The following is a 25,982-nucleotide window of genomic DNA, read 5'->3' as shown; positions in this document are numbered from 1 at the left end:
CAATACAATGACCCAGTCAGAAAGAGGAGAACGCCTAGGACAATGAGAACCGTATACTAATTATTATATCAATACTGTTTAATAATATTGCAGTAATTCAATATAGCAGGGTTTTAGTAGGAAAATTGTGTGGGGTCAAAATGTCACTTTTACTAGAGGATTGATGTTGTTGACCCTTTTTATCGAACTGACTCAAAATTGCAGTCTTATATTTGTAATTTTCCAGATACATCAATTCCTAGACTGAATATATTGTAAACAGGTACTTCTGCACTTTAGTCTCTTATGTCACATTGCACTGTGCTGCTTGTGGAGAACCTACAGTATGGTTTTCTACTGAGATTTCCTACTAAAATTGTGTTATATTGATTTACTGCAAGATTAATTAACTGTATTGAGATACTATACGGATAATAATTAGTATACAGTTCTCATTGGCCTAGGAGGATAGTCTTTCTCCTCGCTCCAAGTGGGTCATTGTATTGTACATCCAAAATCTTAATCCAGCAGTTAAGCTGTCACAAAGGTCACGCTGGGCTATAAGGCAGCACCTTATAATGATGTGTCTACACATATGAAAGACAAACCCTTAGCACTCCCCAACCACCTGAGAACTCTGTTTTTATTTCAAGGCTATGCGAAGCAAAAACTGCAACCCTCTTAGGTAATTAAACAAATCTGCTGGAGTGTATTCTGAGAGTTTCATAATTGTATCGGTTTTGTCCTTCCGTGGACTAGAGAGTTTTGCTTCTGTCCTTTCAGACAGGCGTTTGTGTTCAGGCCAACTCTGTTCTTGTCCGATTTATGGCTTCAAGTTGAGGAGGATGAGTTCAGCTGAGGCTTGACCTAATGAATTTCGCAGTATCTGAAAAACCCAGAATACATTTGACTGAGCTAGTGTTTGGGTAGAGATACATCATGTGGATTTGCTGTTAAAGCAATTGACACTATGAATAGATATACAAAGTACATTGAAAATAGAAAATAATAAACATAGGATGCCAGCTGCCTTCAAATATGCTGCAGTCCATTTTAAACTTACATCCACTCTCAGTAAATTCCCATTTACAGTATAGTTCAGTGTAGAGCAAAAATTACTAGCCTCAGATGGAGGAGTTAAGGCTGCGGTTTTGTTATTGTCATTTGTGACTAGAAGATGAATTGCAGCTCCACGTCCATACCAGACGTAATCAACTCTTATTCAGCAGAAATGACTAAGAAATATCTATCATAAGTTTCATAAGGGATTCCTTCCTGTTAAATTTGCTACTCCCTCATACAGATCACCATATCACGAAGTACATTTATGAACAATTCTCTGAGATTAGTGCAATTTGAAACCAGTAAAAGTTCCAGGAAGCTATTGTAATAGAACTATTTAAATGCCTTGGAATCAAAAAAGGACTTTAGTTAGCATTCTAGTTTTTGATTGTCTGTATTAGCAGGAGGACAAGGATTTTGTACTTTTCTCCTTCTCAAATTGCTTCATACCAAACCACATGCAAGGTGCGACTTTAATATATCTAACAAATTGTTTGAAACAGATAGGTGATATATAAGCTATTCTGTGCTGTCCATGCAATTTATAATATGTGTAAAAAAAAGGAGAATCAAAGCTAAAAGTGAAAATGTGTGTTATTCCCAAATGTCAGCATATTTGAACCAGAGCTCCATCAGGTAATTTGTAAGCCAAATCTACGTTTTAAAATTTGTACCAGAACTGGTCCAATGGGCATTAGAATGGAGAAAGATATTTGATTTTCTGCGTCTTAGAAATAATGTGTTTGGGTTCCAATCCTGACCACAAGTACTGGAATATTTCATGACTTTCTCTTTAGAACTCTGTCTAAAACATACGTTTGATATGACTTGAACATTTTGCTGTAAAATAAATAATTTGGCACCATTTAAAAAAAAAAGAATCTTGGTGGAAGATGCTCCATTGAGGAGGACAAAGCTAGATCAGTGCACTATAGGTCTAGTAGTACAACTTTTTGGGGCTACTTTTATCTCTCAGCATAAGTTTGGTGAGAAATCAGCCCATAACAAAATCAGTAGTCAAGACTGCCAAGCAATTCTTTTACTTGTGGAGCCAAAGTACAACAGACATAGGAGGACCGGGACCAGAAATACAGTTTCCAGTGTTCCCTTCCCGTTTTTGTGCCATTCAAGATTTGTATGGCAAGAATGGACAATAACATGAGGAGACGGAATAACTGGTCTCTATTCCACATGTTGAGTGTAGGAAATTGCCCTTTGTGACATGGTCACACCCACTTTTTGCTACTGGTATTGAGGTTGTTCAACTGAAAATGTTCGTGCTAATCAGTTCGCGGGTGCTCTTTCCTAAAGCAAGGTAAAATTATTTAATTGTGTACAACTGGCACACTCTTCAGCACCTCTGTAAGTCCCTAGTAAGCGCTAACCCTGGTACATAGGGCATGGGTACTAAAGAGTGTCCCAAGGGCTTCAGCATTTGCAGGCTCCGTAACCATGTGTGAAAACATGAAATAGCACGCTCATTGTGTGCCATGCCAAAGTCACTGCATCTAATATATGTAAGTCACCCCTACAGCATGCCTTAGAGCCCTAAGGAAGGGTGCATTATATTTTAAGTGAGGCCATATCTGCATGAGCAGATACGCCCCTGTGATGTCTAGTTCTATTACTATATATTACTATATATTGAAAGTGTACAGGAAAGCCATTTTAAGGTATGTACTGGGCACTGGTCATTACGGGTTACTCAGCTACATAATGGCTTCACTGAAACCTGACGTGTTTGGTATTAAACACCTCCTCTTAATAACTCTATACTGATGCAAGTATTGGATTTCGTATGACATGCATTCAGAGGGCACCTTAGAGGTAACCCTTGAAACTTACTAGTCTTCTAGTGTGCTGCCGATTGGTATCGGCAAGCCAGCCACCACAGACAGTTTCTGACCCCCTGGAGGTGGTACCCCCAGGACGGAAACAATGCCTTCTCTGGAAGAAGGTGTTAGCACCTCCTCCAGCAGTATGGCTAGTAAATCAGCATAACTAAGCTGGAGACTTCAAAGCCTTTGTCTCCCTTTTAATATGCGACCCTGGCTTCCCCAGACCTGAGGAATGCAACACTCTGCCCTGAGGCCCATTTGGCACCAGGACAGGTGAGAAATTAGCTACGCAGAAGGTGTGTTGCAGCTTCAGGCTAGTCACACCCCTGAGGTGGATTGTCTGATGTGCTCCACGAAGGAAGGGTTTCATGATCTTGGTTGTGGTGGAACTAGAAACTCTAGGTCAGGAAAATGCACACTCACCAAAGGAAGTGTTCATCCAGCGGGGGTGTAGTCACCCCAGGGGTAGGTAGCCCATTGGTTACCACCCTACACTCCCCTTAACACCCCTAAATTCAGTAGTTAGGTGGCCCAATGACACCAGGATCTTAAATTAACCTGACTACAAGAATATGAAGGACAAAGAGCTGACCAGACCAACTCACCTGGAAGAGGATCCCGATTGTCCAGGAGTGCAGCCCCGATGACCTATCCAGTCCTCGAGATACTTAGTCTGCCCAGAACCTTCCTGCACCAATACCCCGGGGTACCACCGCCAGTTGCAAGCACCAAGGCTTGTGAAGTGCCCAGCTGCACACCAACACCACCAAGACAGTCCTTCTGACGTATGATATCCGAATCATCGAGGCAAACATCAAGAGTGGCCATGTTGTCCTATTTTGTACCCATCTCCAGGTCAACCTAAAAAGTGAGAGCCTGCAACGGAAGTGACCTGCTGGACAAAGCACCTCTGTACGCAAACTCACTGCCCGAATCTGAGCCTACCAATGGTGCACCCTTCCTTTAGATACCCTCAAGAGCTGGAACCCCCTTTGGATTCTTCCGAACTGGTCTCCCAGTCCCCACTTTTTCGGTTGCATGTTTCCCTCATTGACTTCAACAGTCGCAACCAAGGCTACCCTTGCGACCAGCACTGGACACACCAGGGCAGGTAACCTGAAACTGCTGGTGGTTCTAAGTGCCTTGGCTCGTACTTACCCTTAAGTCCAAAAGGTCAAATTTATTAATTGTTTGCAAGTGACGCTATGCAGTATATTTTTTCCCTAAAGGATAACATTACCGCAGATTTGACAACTCTATTTACTGTACCTTTAAAAATCGCTAACTCGAAAAGTACTTAACTGATCTTGTATATCTTGGTGTATGAATTAATATAAAAATCTGTGTTATTTTTCTAAACTGATCTCGAGTTTCTTCGAGTGTGTGTCTAGTTATTGACTCTGTGTGTTCAACAAATGCTGAACACTACCCGCTGATGAGCCTGAACTGCTGGCTCCTGCTACCGCAGAGAGAGGAGCTAATAAGAGTCGCCTGGACTATCTGCATGGTGTACCCCTACATTGGTACACTGCATAGATATCCAGCTTCCTACATTGAGTCGCAATTATTATTATTTTATTCCTCTTGCTTTCAGCTACAAGTCTGAACCCAGTGAACTCTGATTTGGTTGGGGCAGTATCTCCCACACAGATATCTCTTTGCCCGACTCAGAATAGACCCTTATATTGAGTGTGGAATTTTAATGTGTACAATATCCTAATAGATGACATCTGTCCTTAGACTGTTCTCAGTTTGCTATGTTTTTGTTGATTTTGGGGTAGGATAGACGCATTGTGCTGTTCCTTGTACAATGTCAACTAACTCTGTCAGTAGCCACGCAATCCATTTTCATTCAAATCCCTTTACTGACTTAGCCTCCAAAATCAATACTATATGGCTTATAGCATAAGGATAGTTGCCAGTATTGTAATACGCTACTCTTAATAGCATCTTATATATATATAATTTTAAAAGAGGTAGGTAACAATAACTGGGTTGTTTTCCAGCACAAGTTTCAAAATGACATTGACAGCTAGAGTTACTTCAAATCCCAAGGACGAACACTCACTGTAATTAATATCTACTCCAGCTACAAATTTATATTGTGCCCGCTAATGCACCCCTGTTTGAGCCCTCCTCCTTTATAAACCAGTCATGTGTAGGTTCTGAGAGGCAACGGAGAAGCCAAACATGTGGGTTTTCCTTATTTCTCCCCCGAGCCCACTAAATATATTGCGTGTCTGGTTTTGTACCAACTATGTCCCTCTGAAACCTCTTGTTCCAAATATTTCAAACATTACTCACTTCTTGCCACTCCCAAAAGCAATCCACCTATAGTAGCCCCTGTCAGGTTCAGTTGCCATAATTGTATACATTAACTACAATGTAGTTAGTATCAGTTCGTTAACCGTTGTGGGAATGCTTACTGTTTAAAAGCTATATCCCAGTAGTGCAGCTGAATATATGTGTTTAACCACTGCATAGGAAGGCTAATGAAAAGCTGATTACCTAAAAATGGGGACAGTGCCTCTTGTGAGGAACTAGTAGGTCTAAATATAGATTAATTACTGTGTCATGGGTTCCCTTCACTGTTTCTAGCTTTCATGAATAGGACATCGGGTTTTTTGTTACTGTGCATCCTTTTCTGTGATCACCAACTATATGAGCTGCTGCAAGAATAGTGGGCCTCCTGGGCCTGCCCCTGTGTCTTGACACTTCCGTATTGTTTTGTAGGTACTCCACCTAACAATCTGGGTGTATGTCCTCTTTGTCAGCTCTAAATATCGTTGTGTTAAAATTTTGTCAATGGAGCATGCCTTGTCTTTACTCTGCTGCATCCCCTAGCCCATAATAAAAGCATGTAGGAGGTGAGGGTTGACAAGTTTCACTCTCCTCATGGTTCTGGCAATTTCTTCAAGACCTCTAAGTTAATTTTTCCATGTGGGTGGCTCCAAGTTAGTTCTGCACCCTTCTGTGACAAGCATACTACGTATAACTTAACTGTTGTGTCGGTGCACGTAATTTATTAACTTTGCATCTTGGTCCAACAGTATATTAGTCCAGGTTCGTACTGTCATTCTCAAGTCATGTGAAGGCATCCAATGAAGCTCTATTAGGAAGACACTGGGGCTACTCTAGGTGTTTTGCTGTTGGGAAAGAGGGTGCCACAGTCATGATCCCTCATATTCCTTTTTGACATCAGCATTGTGGTGTTACCTGCTTGAGGGCTATGCTCACGCTCTCTCTGATAGAGCATTTCGCAGTGAATGTTCTAGCAGCGGTTCGTTTACAGCTGATGAGCATAACATACATCTGCTGCTTTTCTGGAATCTGTGCAGACTTGTGGGAGACAGGTGGAGATGGCACAGTACTACCTGCCATTTTCCTGCCTTGTCCAGGCTTTCGGAGACCCAAGGGATACTTAGCGGGTGTTTTGGAGGTTGGGTTACAGGAGGTTTTCAAGGGCAGGTCAAATTATCCCATTATACTACCTCTTTAGCAGCCCTGTGCTAGCATTTTTCTAGTTTTTTCTGAAACCTTTGCTTTTTAACAGAAGGCAACCTGATATGCTGTTACCAGAAGACAACCTTAACTCATGGGCAAAAGGAAGGTCTTAAAGGTAAAAACAGCCTGATAGTTTAAATGGACAGAGAGCTGTAAATATGCACTATCCCTTTAAGGAGTCGTTGTCTTCCGTCTCTGAGCATGTCATTTGCAGGCAGTTGCATCTTAGGCTCAGTTTGTTTTGTAGATACTATGCAGAGTTCAAATATTATTCGTATTTGTTGTCTAAAACTGCTGCAACCGAGGAGATGGAAGGATTGTATCAGTGATTTAAGATTAAGGATTACAAGTAAATAACATTTCCTTCTGCATTGTAGGATCTACAATGGTAGTCCTAATCATGGAATAGAATAACAAGCACATGTCAGAAACCACAGTCCCCAATTTAGAACAGCAAAACACTACAGGGAAAACAGAGGTAAGCGGAACCTCATCCAAAGACATTCCTTAAAATAGCTTGGCCATCTACAGTATATATCCTAACATTTGTATCAAGACAATATGCTTAGTTGAAGGTATGAACCTAATACCATGTAGCTGTAATACAAATATTTGGAACAAGGACATTTCACAATTAAGGAACACTAGCTACCATTTTTCTGTGGAATTACCTTTTTGGTTTTCCAGGAAGAGGCTTGTTGGCTACTAGGTAGCACAAGGAAATACAAGAAAAAACAACTGGAAATGGACTGCTTGGACAAGTCAACATTGGTCCAGCCTGGACCATAGTTAACAATGAGTTGATTAGATTTATATATCGTTTTGTTCTTTCTTAATAAGACTAAAGGACTTCACTAGCACCTAAGAAATAAGGGTGCATTGTCAAGAAATGTAGGATTACTGAACGCAACTGGTAAAGAAATTGGATAATGTGGAAGTAAGAATCTACTTTCAGCAAGGAGGAATGTGTTCTGTTCATATTGTATCTGTGTAAGAAAGTGTATGGTTCAACTGCAGACAGACCTTGAAGTTCACTGACTTAGCTTGCAGAAGTAAAGGGTACTAGACAAACAAGCTTCAAAGTGAATTGTTGCAATCATGCCTTTTGTATAAGCAGTTTAGGAAGAGCCATCAATTTTTAGAGGACCAGATTGAGCTTCCATGGCTGCCATCTAGGAGGGTAAGTTTTCGTTAATTCGTCCAAAAATCCCTTTTGACAGGGACTGAAAAGAAAGATCAGCACTGATAGCTCCCTGGTGCACTTTATTTGAGGGGGATTGAAGATTTGACTCTACTAGATGAGGTGGATATGGAAAGCTCACATCTTTCTCTGCAGTACACTAGAAGATAGTTGTGTCGTTGGCACCAGAGATAACCGGTTTGTACATTTAAAGTCATAGGATGCCCACTTTCCTGGCCTCTTTCCATCTGTCAAGATATTCATATATAATTGGGATAGGTTAAGGTGTCCATATTACACAGTATCAGGAGCCATGCTGCCAAATTCAAGGATATCATATTGGATTTGTGTAATACACTTTGCACCGTGGTCAGCTAATTCAGTTTGTCTGGCAGTCTCCTCTGTGGTCTTACTGACAAGTGAGGAAGCTCTGTAAACAGCCATTGTCTTAGACATTCTGGAGCATTGAAAATCATCCTCAAGTGTTGATATACTTGAACCTCTGTGGGACTGAAGAAAATAGTGGGCTAAATGTGTGGAGGATCTCTCTGTCCTTCTAGTTCACACACTGAAGGTGAAGATTTGGTATTGTGCATTTTGAGTTGTCACTAACTGATCTATTTGAAGTAGACCTCTATCTGAGAAAATACCATCTAATAGGATGTCGTCTAGAACCCATACATGGTTTTCTGACTAGATCCTGCTGAGCAAGTCTGCTTGGGAGTTTTGAATGCGCAGCTAATGATTTCCTTAAAGCAGGGATTCTCCCCAGTAGCCAGGTTCAAATCGATTTGAGAATGTGTTCTGGATTTAATGCCCCATTGTTTGTTTTATATTGTGGTTGTGCTTTTGGTCAGGATTAAAATCCTGCTCATTGTGGGAGAAGGTAGGAAGGCCTTTAGAGCAAGATTGACTCCTTCCAGCTCTAGGACACTGATATGTGTAGGAAGCTGGCCTGGTGTGTGGTGAGCACCTATAGTGTTATTACCTTATACCAGGTCCAGGTATCCCTATTAGTGAAGTGTAGGCAGTCGGTAGAGTCACACCCACAGGCAACCCATTGGCAGCAGGCAAAGCAAGTCGCATTGAGGCCCACTCAGCACACTTGAAGAGGAGTCCCACGTTGCTGGAGCAGCAAAGAGGCGGCTGTGCTTGGCAGGACGAAGTGTTGGGGTCCGGGGCTACACAAAGCCTGTGAAGATCCCTTGGAGGAGGAGCAAACAAACCTTGGTAGCTGCAAGAGTCGCAGTGCACAGTGGTACTCTCTGGCAAAGAGAGGAAAAGGCTTACCGTCTCCCAAGTTGGACAGCTGACAGAGAGCATCTAGGGGACCACTCTAGACCACCAACTGTGGTACAGGGTCAAAGCAGTTCCAGAGGAAAGAAGATCCACACAGCTGGTTGTCGTTGCAGTTGATGCCTGCCGATGCAGGGGAGTGACTCCTTCACTCCAAGGGAGATTTCTTCTTACGTCTTGGTGCAGGCTGGAGTCTCGTCAACCTCAGCGGATGCACAGCTGGGGAAATGTTGCAGTTGCTGGAAGGAGCCAGAGAAACAATGTTGGTTCCTGTAGAGTCCAGTTGCGGTTCCAGTGGCCAGAAGATGAAGTAAACGATGCAGAGGAGTCCTGCTGGAACCTTGCACATTGAATCTGAGGAGGACCCACCCAAGAGGGAGACCCTAGATAGCCCAGGAAGGGGGATTGGTCATCTAGCAGAGTGGCCACCTATCAGTAATGGGCTGTGATGTCACCTACCTGACCTTTCCACTCAGATGCTCCCAGGGACCTCTTCACATCTTGGATTCAAGATGGCAGAACCAAATGCCCACTTGGAGGCGCTCTGGGCACCACCCCTGGAGTTGTGATGGACAGGGGATTGGTCACTACCCTTTCCTTTGTCCAGTTTCCACCAGAGCAGGGACCAAGAGTCCATGGCCTGGTGCAAACTGGTTTATGCAAGGAGGGCACTGAATACTTCCTTCAAAGCATACTTGTGGCTTGGGGGGGCTACCCCTTCTAAGCTATGTGATGCCTATTTCCAAGTAAGAGGGTGTTATCTCCCTCTCCCACAGGAAATCCTTTGTTCTGCCTGAGCTGGTTAAGCAACAGGAGGGCAGAAACCTGTCTGAGGGATGGCAGCAGCGCAGGCTGCCCGGAAAACCCCAGAAGACTTGTAGGAGTAATGCTTGGGGTCCTCTAAGAAGCCCCCAGAGTGTATGGAATCATAAAACCAATAATGGCAACAGTATTGGGGTATGATTCCGACAAGTTTGATACCAAACATGTTCGGAGTTACCATTATGTAGCTGGGCCCAGCCAAAGCATACTGATAGCAGGCAAAAAGTGGGGGTAACCATGCCAAAACGAGTGTCTTTCTTACAATATGTTACAGGTGTTTTGTGTCTGCTCACAAACCTTGCACTGCCTACCTTTGAAGATGGGCTGCTCAGCCTGTCTGAGAAGTTTTTTTTATAAGGGTTTGTGATGGTAAATCCTTGATAAAATGGGGCACCTTTCAAAACATTTTACTTACTGCATCATCGGAAAGACTGCTTTAAGAGTACACATGGTCGCAGCCTGTCTTTCCAGCTGTCGGTTCTCTGAGACTTTTGATCTTCCAGTCATTGTTGATGCAGAGTCTTGCAGTTGGAACAATGAACATGCAAGAAGCTATTGTCCTTAGGAGTGAAGACATCTTCTGGACAGTCAGCCAAAGAGTGTTTTGAATTAAGACACTTTCTCCTCTGAAGGTTGCAATTCTCCTCATGTTGTATCTAAAGTTACCCCTATGCAATTGATAATTTGAACTGTGGTTGATGTAAAAAAATTTAAACTTTGAAGTTGAGCAGTAGCCATATTGAGTTCTTGGAAGATTTTCTTTATCTGATGGAGACCTCTAGATGCAGATTCCTTACCTTAGAATATCACCAGGCGTCAGACTGGGTCTGGAAATTTTCAAACAGTACCTCTGTGCGCCAGTATGTGGCGTTGTTCAGCACAGTGTTGGGGGTGTCTGCGCCGGAAGTGATGTGTGGCGTGTCTATATATGCATCACTCCCAGTGTGCTGACATCAGTTCTTTTCTTTCAGCACCAGTCAGCACAGATCTGGTGCAAACTACCTCTGTTCACTTTTTGAACAGTCTTTTTTGATGTTTTGTTAAGCATTTTTTGAACAGCTTATCAAACCTTTTTTTCCCAAGACTTTGGGGCTGATTTAGATCTTGGCGGAGGAAGTACTCTGTCACAAACATGACGGATATCCTGTCTGCTGAATTACAATCTCATAGGATAAAATGGAATCGTAATATGATGGACGGGACTTCCGTCTTGTTTGTGATGGAGTATTCCCCTCCGCCAAGATCTAAATCAGGCCCTTTACCTCCCTGTGTGAAGATATGTCCCCCCCCCCCCAAAAAAAAACGGTTGGGTTCAACCCTTGTGGTTCCTGTCACAGACAGATGTCTGTAACAGACACCCATCTGGTTTGTCTCTGTTGTTTTGAGTCGTACCACAACTCCAAGGCCTGTCAGGAGTGCTGTGCTATGAACTCAAGAGGCGCTGCAGGAGCATTCCTTGAATCTTCTGGTTGCCTCCACAATGTTCCAGGTCCTGGTCGTCAAGAAGGGTCGGAGCCCATTTGCGGAGACGCTCAGGCGCTCATCATCGTGCTTGGTCATTGGGTAAGTCCCACAAGAATTCGAAGAATTCAAAGTGCTCTTTGACTTCACTGTTCTGGTCAAAGTCTTTGGCCGAGGCATCAGTTTAGCCCCAGCTCTCACAAAGAGCCTACCTCTGGGACTTTTCCACAACTCCCTGAATTTCCCAGAGCGAGCTGTGCACAACTTAACAAACTTTATGAGGCCATGCACCCCATTTTTGGGCTTGTTGTTTCTGGAGTGCCTTTGGGGGCCCGCAGGTATGGTGGGTGCCCCTGCTGGATTTCCACCAGTGGGACCGCCCTTGGTGCCAGTGGAGCCCCTTGCTTCAGGATCTGGAATGACTCCACTCAAGAGACCGTGATCTTCCATGGAGCCTGTAGGAAGTTGGCCCTGTATGCACTATTTCAAAGTAAGGAATAGTATGCACAGAGTCCAAGGGTTCCCCTTAGAGGTAAGATAGTGGCAAAATGAGATAATTCTAATGCTCTATTTTGTGGTAGTGTGGTCGAGCAGTAGGCTTATCAAAGGAGTAGTGTTAAGCATTTGTTGTACATACACAAGCAATAAATGAAGAACACACACTCAAAGACAATTCCAGGCCAATAGGTTTTTGTATAGAAAAATATATTTTCTTAGTATATTTTAAGAACCACAGGTTCAAGATTTACATGTGATACTTCAAATGAAAGGTATTGCAGGTAGGTACTTTAGGAACTTTGAATTAGCAAAATAGCATATACAGTTTTCACATAAATCACATATAGCTATTTTAAAACTAGACACAGTGCAACTTTCAACAGTTCCTGGGGGGAGTAAGAGTTTGTTAGTTTTTGCAGGTAAGTAAACCACCTACGGGGTTCAAGTTTGGGTCCAAGGTAGCCCACCGTTGGGGGTTCAGAGCAACCCCAAAGTTACCACACCAGCAGCTCAGGGCCGGTCAGGTGCAGAGGTCAAAGTGGTGCCCAAAACGCATAGGCTTCAATGGAGAAGGGGGTGCCCCGGTTCCAGTCTGCCAGCAGGTAAGTACCCGCGTCTTCGGAGGGCAGACCAGAGGGGTTTTGTAGGGCACCTGGGGGGGACACAAGTCCACACAGAAAGTACACCCTCAGCAGCACGGGGCGGCCGGGTGCAGTGTGCAAACACGAGTCGGGTTTTCAATAGGTTTCAATGGGAGACCAAGGGGTCTCTTCAGCGATGCAGGCAGGCAAGGGGGGGCTCCTCGGGATAGCCACCACCTGGGCAAGGGAGAGGGCCTCCTGGGGGTCACTCCTGCACTGGAGTTCGGATCCTTCAGGTCCTGGGGGCTGCGGGTGCAGAGTCTTTACCAGGCGTCGGGATCTGAGGAGCAGGCAGTCGCGGTCAGGGGGAGCCTCGGGATTCCCTCTGCAGGCGTCGCTGTGGGGTCTCAGGGGGGGCAACTCTGGCTACTCACGGTCTCACAGTCGCCGGGGAGTCCTCCCTGAAGTGATTGTTCTCCACAAGTCGAGCCGGGGGCGTCGGGTGCAGAGTGTCAAGTCTCACACTTCCGGCGGGAAACGTAAGTTGTTTTAAAGTTGCTCCTTTGTTACAAAGTTGCAGTCCTGGGTGAACAGAGCCGCTGTCCTCGGGAGTTCTTGGTCCTTCTAGAGCAGGGCAGTCCTCTGAGGATTCAGAGGTCGCTGGTCCCTGGGGAAAGCGTCGCTGGAGCAGTGTCTTTAGAAGTGGGGAGACAGGCCGGTAGAGCTGGGGCCAAAGCAGTTGGTGTCTCCGTCTTCTCTGCCGGGTTTTTCAGCTTAGCAGTCCTCTTCTTAGGTTGCAGGAAACTATCTTGCTGTGTTCTGGGAGCCCCCAAATACAGAATTTAGGGGTGTGTTTAGGTCTGGGAGGGCAGTAGCCAATGGCTACTGTCCTTGAGGGTGGCTACACCCTCTTTGTGCCTCCTCCATGAGGGGAGGGGGGCACATCCCTATTCCTACTGGGGGAATCCTCCAAAATCAAGATGGAGGATTTCTAAAGGCAGGGCTCTGCTCAGCTCAGGACACCTTAGGGGCTGTCCTGACTGGTGGGTGACTCCTCCTTGTTTTTCTCATTATCTCTCCTGGACTTGCCGCCAAAAGTGGGGGCTGTGTCCAGGGGGCGGGCATCTCCACTAGCTGGAGTGCCCTGGGGCATGGTAACACGAAGCCTGAGCCTTTGAGGCTCACTGCTAGGTGTTACAGTTCCTGCAGGGGGGAGGTGTGAAGCACCTCCACCCAGAGCAGGCTTTTGTTTCTGTCCTCAGAGCACAAAGGCCCTCACCACATGAGGTCAGAAACTCGTCTCTCAGCAGCAGGCTGGCACAGACCAGTCAGTCCTGCACTGAACAATTGGGTATAATACAGGGGGCATCTCTAAGATGCACTCTGTGTGCATCTTTTTTTAATAAATCCAACACTGGCATCAGTGTGGGTTTATTATTCTGAGAAGTTTGATACCAAACTTCCCAGTATTCAGTGTAGCCATTATGGAGCTGTGGTGTTCGTTTTTGACAGACTCCCAGACCATATATTCTTTTGGCTACCCTGTACTTACAGTGTCTAAGGTTTTGCTTAGACACTGTAGGGGCATAGTGCTCATGCACCTATGCCCTCACCTGTGGTATAGTGCACCCTGCCTTAGGGCTGTAAGGCCTGCTAGAGGGGTGACTTACCTATGCCACAGGCAGTGTGAGGTTGGCACGGCACCCTGAGGGGAGTGCCATGTCGACTTAGTCATTTTCTCCCCACCAGCACACACAAGCTGGCAAGCAGTGTCTGTGCTGAGTGAGGGGTCCCTAGGGTGGCATAAGACATGCTGCAGCCCTTAGAGACCTTCCCTGGCATCAGGGACCTTGGTACCAGGGGTACCAGTTACAAGGGGCTTACCTGGGTGTCAGGGTTGTGCCAATTGTGGAGACAATGGTACATTTTAGGTGAAAGAACACTGGTGCTGGGGCCTGGTTAACAGGGTCCCAGCACACTTCTCAGTCAAGTCCGCATCAGTGTCAGGCAAAAAGTGGGGGGTAACTGCAACAGGGAGCCATTTCCTTACAGAGCCAATTCCAGCAGCGTCGTTCCTGGCACAGACAACCCCATCATCCTATCCGATTCTGATACAGAGCCAGATCGGCGTTGCCTGACATGCCCCCAGATGGTGGTGGTCGTAGCACATCTGCAGAGTTCAGGGATTCCAGTCTTCCCCTGCTTCGATGACTGGCTGTTGAAGATGAGCTAACCCTACCCAAGCTGTTGTCTCCCATTTCCAGATTACAGAGGGCCTCCTGCATGCCGGGATCACTATAAATGGGCTGAAATCACATCTGTATTCCCTCTCAGATGCTCTCGTCCATCACATCTCTTCTGGACACAGTGCGGTTTCAGGCCTGCCTGCCGCAGCGGTGAGTCCAGGATATTCACAATATTATTGTGATGTTTCAGCCTCTAGCTTGGATTTTGTAACAGTGACTCTGAGGCTGTTGGGTGTCATGGCCTCCTGCATCCTGCTGCTAAAAGAAGACAGCTAGCACATGCATGCTCTGCAATGAAAACTGAAGTCCCAATGGGTGCATCATCAGACCTGGTCCAGATTTTAGAGGGAACTGCAAAAAATCTTCAGTGGTGGCTGAGATTGGGTCAGCGGCAGACCACTCTCACTTCCCCAAATGCTGCAGGCTATGGTGACAGATGAGTAACTCCTGGGTTGGGGTGGCCACCTGGGAGAGGTGGAGTTAAGAAGACTCTGGTTTCCGGTGGAGTCTTGGCTCCACATCATCCTGTTGGATTTGGGGATAGTGTGCCTGGCATTGAAAGCCTTTCTTCATTCTACAACACCACTACCATGTGGTATTGCAACAAACACGGTGGGGAGGGGTTGACCCTGTATCAGGCAAGCATCCCTGCGTGTCTGGACATGACTGGAACGTCAGGGGATTTCCCTAGTGGTTTACCATCTGGCGGACTCTCTGATCTGCAGAGCTGACAAACTGAGCTGCAAAGCCTAGCAGATCATGAATGGTGGTTCCATTCGGAGTTATGCAATGTCCCTTCAGTGATCAGGGAGAACCTTAGTTAGCTCTATTCGCCACCGCCAAGAATTCGTAATGTCACCACTTTTGCATGCTGGAGGTGCCAACGTGACTCTTGCTCGGAGACACTTCTCAATCCGAGGGGAGCTCAGGTCTCCTGTATGCCTTGCCTCCGATACCACTCTTGCCCAGAGTTATCAAGAAGATCAGGACCAACGGGGCCCAACTCATTATTGTAGCTCCAGATTGAGCATGGAGAGTATGATATCTCAAACTCTTGAGCATGAGCATTGGTCCTTTGATCACGATCAGGCTGCCCTTTCAAGAGGATCTACTGTCACAGCAGCGCAAGGCCCTGCACCTGAACTTGTGCATGCACCACCTTCATTCATGGAGAGTGAGCGGAGACAGTTGACAGTTTCTGACCTCTCCACAGAAGTCTGTAATGTCATTCTTGGTCCATCAACCAAGACAGTATACTGCTGTTGCTTGGCCAAATTTGTGGCATGGTGTGCTTCCAAAAATATTGATTCCCTTTTACATCTCTGTCTGAGGTTTTGTTGTTTTTTGTGTAAACCTGCAAGGTTTTGCTTTTGGTACATTCAAAGAAAATCTTTTGGCCATATAGCTGTTCTTGCAGTTTCCGGATTAGCCCTTTCACACTCTCCTTATGAGTCACCTGTGACTTGTTTCCTAAAAGGACTACAACACATTTTCTCCAAAATCCTTCATCATGCCCCAAAGGGCCTTAAATCTAAATTTGGCCCTTCTGGTGTGCTTGCCCTTTGAGTTCTTGCACAATTTCCTTCTACATCTCTTAACTAGTAAAGCAGCTTTTCTAGTGGCTTTTACGTCTACGAGGAGGGTTAGTGAACTGCAGGAATTCTTTATGCACCCTGCTTACACAACTTTTTTCCCAGACAAACTGGTGTTGAGAAAATGTGCCTTTTTTCTGCCAGACGTGGTGACACCTGCTCACGTACGCCAGACATCAAACTACCAACATTCTTCACTTCACCTCACCCTTTCAAAGAGGCGAGACTCCATCGCTTGGACCCAAAAAGAGCATTGCCATTCTACATTGATCATACCAAAGAGTTCTTGGTGAACGATCAACTCGTCATTGAGTTCCTAGAGCTGAAGAAAGAAAAGGTAGTGCAGAAACGGAACATTTCAAGATGTATTGTGCTATCCATAAAAATCTGCTATGTACTTGCCAAGATGCAATCCCTGAGGGATTGCATGCTCATTCTTCTAGAACCAAGGCTGTGACGACTGTGTTAGCCGCAATTTCCCTGTCCTGGACATCTGTCAAGCGGCAACATGGGAGTCTCTGCTTATGCTTACCAAGTACTACTGCCTCGACAGCCTGAGTCCGTAGTTTGTGGTCTAAATCTGTTCACAGTCCCACCTCCAGGGAGGTATTGCTTGAACATCTATTCTAAGGTATGGAACCCGCAGCTAGAAGTCTCAGTCAGATGAGCATGTTACTTCCCTCCAAAAAGGCCTTACCTGGCAGAGTCTTTATCTAGCTGCAGATTCCTTATCAACCCTTCCATCCTTTCCCCTCTGCAAACTGATTTCTGTATCTAGCGTAATTTATAGGTCTGTAGTGTCTGCATACTGCTCCATCAGCATCCTGTTATGGCACCATACTTCTGGTGTGGAATTATCACAAACAACTTATGTCAGTGCGCTGAGGTGGCGCCTATGTAGGCACCATGCACGTCACCTACCGGGTGCAGAGGTGCTGCTCGAATATTTCTGACTCCAGACTAACACCTCAGGAATTTTTAAGGTAAGAAATCTGCAGCTAGATGGAGTCTCTACCAGATAGGGTGTTACCAAAGGTAGGTAACTTCCTAAGTCAGTTGTCATGGTATGGATACATGAATATATGAAGTAGAATTGTCACTTCTGCACGGAAATTTGAAAAAGTTTGAGGTGCTGATTATAGACTGAATAGTGGATCTCTGTAGCGGTAATGGGGATTGCCCATAGTGAATCTGAAGAACTCCCTGTGGTTCTTGCTCTTCAAATGTGGAAATAGGCATCCTCTGGATCAACTGCCTACGTCCATTACCCTTTCCTGATCTTGGGAAATATGTCAACATCCGAAATTTCTGTTACTAGATCCATTTGTTGGTCAGTTTGAGATTCAAGATCAGTGTGAATGCTACCTGGGGCCTTTTTGGCACATTACAGTACCATGGATAAAAGCTTCTTTGAGAGGAGGAAGTAGAGTCTATTGCTTACTTCAGAAGTAAGTTGTTACTTTGTGAAGGAGATGCAACTGTTTTGGCGCAGACTGCAGTGGAATTGATGGAGAAGGGAGACTTAGTGTACCCATTTAGGACTATTTACAAAATCCATTTGTAGGTAGTCATATTTAGCCAATTTCACAGATAGTTTGAAACACTTCCTCCCACCAGTGACCCAAAGATGACAGGAAGTGGCGTAGGCATTTTGTTTTACAATGGGTGTAAGGAAATGCCTCCTTGGCATGGTTGCCCCCTGACTTTTTGCCTTTGCTGATGCTATGTTTACAATTGAAAGTGTGCTGAGGCCTGCTAACCAGGCCCCAGCACCAGTGTTCTTTCCCTAAACCTGTACTTTTGTATCCACAATTGGCAGACCCTGGCATCCAGATAAGTCCCTTGTAACTGGTACTTCTAGTACCAAGGGCCCTGATGCCAAGGAAGGTCTCTAAGGGCTGCAGCATGTCTTATGCCACCCTGGAGACCTCTCACTCAGCACGGACACACTGCTTGCCAGCTTGTGTGTGCTAGTGAGGACAAAACGAGTAAGTCGACATGGCACTCCCCTCAGGGTGCCATGCCAGCCTCTCACTGCCTATGCAGTATAGGTAAGACACCCCTCTAGCAGGCCTTACAGCCCTAAGGCAGGGTGCACTATACCATAGGTGAGGGTACCAGTGCATGAGCATGGTACCCCTACAGTGTCTAAACAAAACCTTAGACATTGTAAGTGCAGGGTAGCCATAAGAGTATATGGTCTGGGAGTCTGTCAAACACGAACTCCACAGCACCATAATGGCTACACTGAAAACTGGGAAGTTTGGTATCAAACTTCTCAGCACAATAAATGCACACTGATGCCAGTGTACATTTTATTGCAAAATACACCCCAGAGGGCACCTTAGAGGTGCCCCCTGAAACTTAACCGACTGTCTGTGTAGGCTGACTAGTTCCAGCAGCCTGCCACACCAGAGACATGTTGCTGGCCCCATGGGGAGAGTGCCTTTGTCACTCTGAGGCCAGTAACAAAGCCTGCACTGGGTGGAGATGCTAACACCTCCCCCAGGCAGGAGCTGTAACACCTGGCGGTGAGGCTCAAAGGCTCACCCCTTTGTCACAGCCCAGCAGGGCACTCCAGCTTAGTGGAGTGGCCCGCCCCCTCCGGCCACGGCCCCCACTTTTGGCGGCAAGGCTGGAGGGAACAAAGAAAGCAACAAGGAGGAGTCACTGGCCAGTCAGGACAGCCCCTAAGGTGTCCTGAGCTGAGGTGACTCTGACTTTTAGAAATCCTCCATCTTGCAGATGGAGGATTCCCCCAATAGGGTTAGGATTGTGACCCCCTCCCCTTGGGAGGAGGCACAAAGAGGGTGTACCCACCCTCAGGGCTAGTAGCCATTGGCTACTAACCCCCCAGACCTAAACACGCCCTTAAATTTAGTATTTAAGGGCTACCCTGAACCCTAGAAAATTAGATTCCTGCAACTACAAGAAGAAGGACTGCCTAGCTGAAAACCCCTGCAGAGGAAGACCAGAAGACGACAACTGCCTTGGCTCCAGAAACTCACCGGCCTGTCTCCTGCCTTCCAAAGATCCTGCTCCAGCGACGCCTTCCAAAGGGACCAGCGACCTCGACATCCTCTGAGGACTGCCCCTGCTTAGAAAAGACAAGAAACTCCCGAGGACAGCGGACCTGCTCCAAGAAAGGCTGCAACTTTGTTTCCAGCAGCTTTGAAAGAACCCTGCAAGCTCCCCGCAAGAAGCGTGAGACTTGCAACACTGCACCCGGCGACCCCGACTCGGCTGGTGGAGATCCAACACCTCAGGAGGGACCCCAGGACTACTCTGATACTGTGAGTACCAAAACCTGTCCCCCCTGAGCCCCCACAGCGCCGCCTGCAGAGGGAATCCCGAGGCTTCCCCTGACCCCGACTCTTTGAATCCAAAGTCCCGACGCCTGGGAGAGACCCTGCACCCGCAGCCCCCAGGACCTGAAGGACCGGACTTTCACTGGAGAAGTGACCCCCAGGAGTCCCTCTCCCTTACCCAAGTGGAGGTTTCCCCGAGGAATCCCCCCCTTGCCTGCCTGCAGCGCTGAAGAGATCCCGAGATCTCTCATAGACTAACATTGCGAACCCGACGCTTGTTTCTACACTGCACCCGGCCGCCCCCGCGCTGCTGAGGGTGAAATTTCTGTGTGGGCTTGTGTCCCCCCCGGTGCCCTACAAAACCCCCCCCGGTCTGCCCTCCGAAGACGCGGGTACTTACCTGCAAGCAGACCGGAACCGGGGCACCCCCTTCTCTCCATTCTAGCCTATGTGTTTTGGGCACCACTTTGAACTCTGCACCTGACCGGCCCTGAGCTGCTGGTGTGGTGACTTTGGGGTTGCTCTGAACCCCCAACGGTGGGCTACCTTGGACCAAGAACTGAACCCTGTAAGTGTCTTACTTACCTGGTAAAACTAACAAAAACTTACCTCCCCCAGGAACTGTGAAAATTGCACTAAGTGTCCACTTTTAAAGTAGCTATTTGTCAATAACTTGAAAAGTATACATGCAATTGAAATGATTCAAAGTTCCTAATGTACTTACCTGCAATACCTTTCAAACAAGATATTACATGTTAAATTTGAACCTGTGGTTCTTAAAATAAACTAAGAAAAGATATTTTTCTATAACAAAACCTATTGGCTGGATTTGTCTCTGAGTGTGTGTACCTCATTTATTGTCTATGTGTATGTACAACAAATGCTTAACACTACTCCTTGGATAAGCCTACTGCTCGACCACACTACCACAAAATAGAGCATTAGTATTATCTATTTTTACCACTATTTTACCTCTAAGGGGAACCCTTGGACTCTGTGCATGCTATTCCTTACTTTGAAATAGCACATACAGAGCCAACTTCCTACATTGGTGGATCAGCGGTGGGGTACAAGACTTTGCATTTGCTGGACTACTCAGCCAATACCTGATCACACGACAAATTCCAAAATTGTCATTAGAAATTGATTTTTGCAATTTGAAAAGTTTTCTAAATTCTTAAAAGACCTGCTAGGGCCTTGTGTTAGATCCTGTTTAGCATTTCTTTTAGAGTTTAAAAGTTTGTAAAAGTTTGAATTAGATTCTAGAACCAGTTGTAGATTCTTAAAAAGTATTCCAACTTTTAGAAGCAAAATGTCTAGCACAGATGTGACTGTGGTGGAACTCGACACCACACCTTACCTCCATCTTAAGATGAGGGAGCTAAGGTCACTCTGTAAAATAAAGAAAATAACAATGGGCCCCAAACCTACCAAAATACAGCTCCAGGAGCTTTTGGCAGAGTTTGAAAAGGCCAACCCCTCTGAGGGTGGCAACTCAGAGGAAGAGGATAGTGACTTGGAGGAAAATTCCCCCCTACCAGTCCTATCTAGGGAGAACAGGGTCCCTCAAACCCTGACTCCAAAAATAATAGTCAGAGATGCTGGTTCCCTCACAGGAGAGACCAACACCTCTGAAATCACTGAGGATAACTCCAGTGAAGAGGACATCCAGTTAGCCAGGATGGCCAAAAGATTGGCTTTGGAAAGACAGATCCTAGCCATAGAGAAGGAAAGACAAGAGATGGGCCTAGGACCCATCAATGGTGGCAGCAACATAAATAGGGTCAGAGATTCTCCTGACATGTTGAAAATCCCTAAAGGGATTGTAACTAAATATGAAGATGGTGATGACATCACCAAATGGTTCACAGCTTTTGAGAGGGCTTGTGTAACCAGAAAAGTGAACAGATCTCACTGGGGTGCTCTCCTTTGGGAAATGTTCACAGGAAAGTGTAGGGATAGACTCCTCACACTCTCTGGACAAGATGCAGAATCTTATGACCTCATGAAGGGTACCCTGATTGAGGGCTTTGGATTCTCCACTGAGGAGTATAGGATTAGATTCAGGGGGGCTCAAAAATCCTCGAGCCAGACCTGGGTTGACTTTGTAGACTACTCAGTGAAAACACTAGATGGTTGGATTCAAGGCAGTGGTGTAAGTAATTATGATGGGCTGTACAATTTATTTGTGAAAGAACACCTGTTAAGTAATTGTTTCAATGATAAACTGCATCAGCATCTGGTAGACCTAGGACCAATTTCTCCCCAAGAATTGGGAAAGAAGGCGGACCATTGGGTCAAGACAAGGGTGTCCAAGACTTCAACAGGGGGTGACCAAAAGAAAGGGGTCACAAAAGAAAGGGGCTCCCCAGGGGAAGGGTGATGAGACAACCAAAACTAAAAATAGTAAAGAGTCTTCTACAGGCCCCCAAAAACCTGCACAGGAGGGTGGGCCCAGAGCCTCTTCACAAAACAATGGGTACAAGGGTAAAAACTTTGATCCCAAAAAGGCCTGGTGTCATAGCTGTAAACAGCATGGACACCAAACTGGAGACAAGGCCTGTCCCAAGAAAGGTTCCACTCCAAACTCCCATCCAGGTAACACTGGTATGGCTAGTCTCCAAGTGGGATCAACAGTGTGCCCAGAGCAAATCAGGGTCCACACTGAAGCTACTCTAGTTTCTGAGGGTGGGGTGGATTTAGCCACACTAGCTGTCTGGCCGCCTAACATGCAAAAATACAGACAGCAACTCTTAATTAATGGGACTAGAATAGAGGGCCTGAGGGATACAGGTGCCAGTGTCACCATGGTGACAGAGAAACTGGTTTCCCCTGGCCAATACCTGACTGGAAAAACTTACACAGTCACCAACGCTGACAATCAGAGAAAAGTACATCCCATGGCAATGGTTACTTTAGAATGGGGAGGGGTCAATGGCCTGAAGCAGGTGGTGGTCTCCTCAAATATCCCAGTGGACTGTCTGCTTGGAAATGACCTGGAGTCCTCAGCATGGGCTGAGGTAGAACTAAAAACCCATGCAGCAATGCTGGGTATCCCTGAACTGGTGTGTGTGAAAACAAGAGCACAGTGCAAGGCACAGGGTGAACAAGTAGAGCTGGAGTCTGGAAGAATGGCCCAGCCTACCAAGAGAACAGGAAAGTCAGTTGGGAAACCAACTGCAACACAGCAAAAGAAAGGGAACCTCTCTTCTCAGGAAGAAGTTCTGCCCTCTGAGGGAACTGAGCCTTTGGAGCTTGAACCTTATCAGGTTGAGCTCTTAGGCCCAGGGGGACCCTCAAGGGAGGAGCTGTGTAAGGGACAAGAAACCTGTCCCTCTCTTGAAGGCCTTAGGCAGCAAGCTGCTGAAGAGTCCAAGGGCAAGAAAAATGGAACACATAGGGTCTATTGGGAAGATGGACTCCTGTACACTGAGGCCAGAGACCCCAAACCTGGTGCCACTAGGAGAGTGGTAGTGCCTCAGCTGTTCAGAGAGTTCATCCTAACATTGGCCCATGACATTCCCCTTGCTGGACATTTGGGACAAACCAAGACGTGGGAGAGGCTAGTCAACCACTTCTACTGGCCCAATATGTCCAACATGGTTAAGGAGTTTTGCCTCTCCTGCCCCACCTGTCAAGCCAGTGGTAAGACAGGTGGGCATCCAAAGGCCCCCCTCATTCCACTTCCAGTGGTGGGGGTTCCCTTTGAAAGAGTGGGTGTGGACATAGTTGGTCCACTAGAACCTCCCACAGCCTCAGGAAATATGTATATCCTGGTAGTAGTGGATCATGCTACCAGGTATCCTGAAGCTATTCCCCTTAGGTCGACTACTGCCCCTGCAGTAGCCAAGGCCCTCATTGGTATCTTTACCAGAGTGGGTTTTCCTAAGGAGGTGGTGTCTGACAGAGGTACCAACTTCATGTCAGCATACCTGAAACATATGTGGAATGAGTGTGGAGTGACTTATAAATTCACTACACCTTACCATCCACAAACTAATGGCTTAGTTGAGAGATTCAACAAGACATTAAAGGGCATGATCATGGGGCTCCCAGAAAAACTCAAAAGGAGATGGGATGTCCTCCTGCCATGTCTGCTTTTCGCTTACAGGGAGGTACCACAGAAGGGAGTAGGGTTCTCACCCTTTGAACTTCTGTTTGGTCATCCTGTAAGGGGACCACTTGCCCTTGTTAAAGAAGGCTGGGAGAGACCTCTCCATGAGCCTAAACAGGACATAGTGGACTATGTACTTGGCCTTCGCTCTAGAATGGCAGAGTACATGGAAAAGGCAACCAAAAACCTTGAGGCCAGCCAACAGCTCCAGAAGTTTTGGTATGACCAAAAGGCTGCACTGGTTGAGTTCCAACCAGGGCAGAAAGTCTGGGTTCTGGAGCCTGTGGCTCCCAGGGCACTCCAGGACAAATGGAGTGGCCCTTACCCAGTGCTAGAAAGGAAGAGTCAGGTCACCTACCTGGTGGACCTGGGCACAAGCAGGAGCCCCAAGAGGGTGATCCATGTGAACCGCCTTAAGCTCTTCCATGACAGGGCTGATGTGAATCTGTTGATGGTAACAGATGAGGATCAGGAGGCAGAGAGTGAACCTCTCCCTGATCTTCTGTCATCAGACCCAAAAGATGGCACAGTAGATGGAGTGATCTACTCAGACACCCTCTCTGGCCAACAGCAAGCTGATTGTAGGAGAGTCCTACAACAGTTTCCTGAACTCTTCTCCTTAACCCCTGGTCAGACACACCTGTGTACCCATGATGTGGACACAGGAGACAGCATGCCTGTCAAAAACAAAATCTTTAGACAGTCTGACCATGTTAAGGAAAGCATCAAGGTGGAAGTCCACAAGATGCTGGAATTGGGAGTAATTGAGCGCTCTGACAGCCCCTGGGCTAGCCCAGTGGTCTTAGTCCCCAAACCTCACACCAAAGATGGAAAGAAAGAGATGAGGTTTTGTGTGGACTACAGAGGGCTCAATTCTGTCACCAAGACAGATGCTCATCCAATTCCTAGAGCTGATGAGCTCATAGACAAATTAGGTGCTGCCAAATTCTTAAGTACCTTTGACTTGACAGCAGGGTACTGGCAAATAAAAATGGCACCTGGAGCAAAAGAGAAAACAGCATTCTCCACACCTGATGGGCATTATCAGTTTACTGTTATGCCCTTTGGTTTAAAGAATGCCCCTGCCACCTTCCAAAGGTTGGTGAATCAAGTCCTTGCTGGCTTGGAGTCCTTTAGCACAGCTTATCTTGATGATATTGCTGTCTTTAGCTCCACCTGGCAGGATCACCTGGTCCACCTGAAGAAGGTTTTGGAGGCTCTGCAATCTGCAGGCCTCTCTATCAAGGCATCCAAATGCCAGATAGGGCAGGGAACTGTGGTTTACTTGGGCCACCTTGTAGGTGGAGGCCAAGTTCAGCCACTGCAACCCAAGATCCAGACTATTCTGGACTGGGTAGCTCCAAAAACCCAGACTCAAGTCAGGGCATTCCTTGGCTTGACTGGGTATTACAGGAGGTTTGTGAAGGGATATGGATCCATTGTGACAGCCCTCACTGAACTCACCTCCAAGAAAATGCCCAAGAAAGTGAACTGGACTGTGGAATGCCAACAGGCCTTTGACACCCTGAAACAAGCAATGTGCTCAGCACCAGTTCTAAAAGCTCCAGATTATTCTAAGCAGTTCATTGTGCAGACTGATGCCTCTGAACATGGGATAGGGGCAGTTTTGTCCCAAACAAATGATGATGGCCTTGACCAGCCTGTTGCTTTCATTAGCAGGAGGTTACTCCCCAGGGAGCAGCGTTGGAGTGCCATTGAGAGGGAGGCCTTTGCTGTGGTTTGGTCCCTGAAGAAGCTGAGACCATACCTCTTTGGGACTCACTTCCTAGTTCAAACTGACCACAGACCTCTCAAATGGCTGATGCAAATAAAAGGTGAAAATCCTAAACTGTTGAGGTGGTCCATCTCCCTACAGGGAATGGACTTTATAGTGGAACACAGACCTGGGACTGCCCATGCCAATGCAGATGGCCTTTCCAGGTTCTTCCACTTAGAAAATGAAGACTCTCTTGGGAAAGGTTAGTCTCATCCTCTTTCGTTTGGGGGGGGGGGGTTGTGTAAGGAAATGCCTCCTTGGCATGGTTGCCCCCTGACTTTTTGCATTTGGTGATGCTATGTTTACAATTGAAAGTGTGCTGAGGCCTGCTAACCAGGCCCCAGCACCAGTGTTCTTTCCCTAAACCTGTACTTTTGTATCCACAATTGGCAGACCCTGGCATCCAGATAAGTCCCTTGTAACTGGTACTTCTAGTACCAAGGGCCCTGATGCCAAGGAAGGTCTCTAAGGGCTGCAGCATGTCTTATGCCACCCTGGAGACCTCTCACTCAGCACAGACACACTGCTTGCCAGCTTGTGTGTGCTAGTGAGGACAAAACGAGTAAGTCGACATGGCACTCCCCTCAGGGTGCCATGCCAGCCTCTCACTGCCTATGCAGTATAGGTAAGACACCCCTCTAGCAGGCCTTACAGCCCTAAGGCAGGGTGCACTATACCATAGGTGAGGGTACCAGTGCATGAGCATGGTACCCCTACAGTGTCT

General features: G+C 46.5%; 1 protein-coding gene across 1 annotated transcript in view; it reads left to right on the top strand.

Moving 5' to 3' along the window:
- INO80 (INO80 complex ATPase subunit) overlaps positions 1-25,982 on the top strand; it is a 626,594-nt gene that overhangs the window by 263,483 nt on the left and 337,129 nt on the right. The window lies entirely within an intron of this gene.

Source organism: Pleurodeles waltl, chromosome 9 (assembly GCF_031143425.1).
Source record: "Pleurodeles waltl isolate 20211129_DDA chromosome 9, aPleWal1.hap1.20221129, whole genome shotgun sequence".
NCBI lineage: Eukaryota > Metazoa > Chordata > Amphibia > Caudata > Salamandridae > Pleurodeles > Pleurodeles waltl.
Note: the sequence above shows the minus strand (reverse complement) of the source record. Positions and strands in the feature narration are given on the sequence as shown.